We start from the raw sequence: 662 nt of genomic DNA on the forward strand, positions 1-662 counted from the left end.
AAAAGAGTAGCCCAAGAGCTGGCGGTGGGTGCTGATGACTAGCTGCCTTCCTTCTAGTCTTACACTGCTAATTTAGGGACGGATAGCGCAGATAGCCCTTCTGTAGCTTTGAGAGAAATTCAAAAAAAACAAACAAACTAAGGTGTAATGATCCGTTCAAAATTTGGACCTTACACCTTGAAACTTAGGTTTGTGTAACAACTTTTCCTGGAGCCGGATTTCACTTTTCTTTGACACAACTAAATATGTATGGAAGGGATGCATTTATGCCTATAAGTGTTGTTTCTGAGGAGCAGTTATGGTAATTTTTAGCTTATAATTTTAATTTTTTTATTGTATACACCTTTGACATTGACATTTCGAATGTATGATGCATATTAATAAGATTTCTGAAGGCCATCACCTTGATGATGACCTTGAATGGTTTTAATAATATTGTCACAGGGTAGGTCCGTAGCACCTCATTCCAAACCACTCATAATTATTTTATTACATTTCACCATTTCTATATTATTTGCCTGTCAATGGACTTCTGAAACACCCTCTTTACTCCCTGTATATACTGTGTTTATGTCTATATATAATATAGAACAAGAAATATAACAATTTTATTGTGATTAGTAGAAGACTACTGAGTTTAAACACATCCGACAAAATACACA

The 662-nt window shown here is 34.9% G+C and overlaps 1 long non-coding RNA gene across 1 annotated transcript in view; it reads left to right on the top strand.

Annotated features, from left to right (window-relative positions):
- LOC111085897 overlaps positions 1–662 on the top strand; it is a 95,656-nt gene that overhangs the window by 93,892 nt on the left and 1,102 nt on the right. The window lies entirely within an intron of this gene.

This window comes from Limulus polyphemus, unplaced genomic scaffold, assembly GCF_000517525.1.
Source record: "Limulus polyphemus unplaced genomic scaffold, Limulus_polyphemus-2.1.2 Scaffold701, whole genome shotgun sequence".
Taxonomy (NCBI): domain Eukaryota; kingdom Metazoa; phylum Arthropoda; class Merostomata; order Xiphosura; family Limulidae; genus Limulus; species Limulus polyphemus.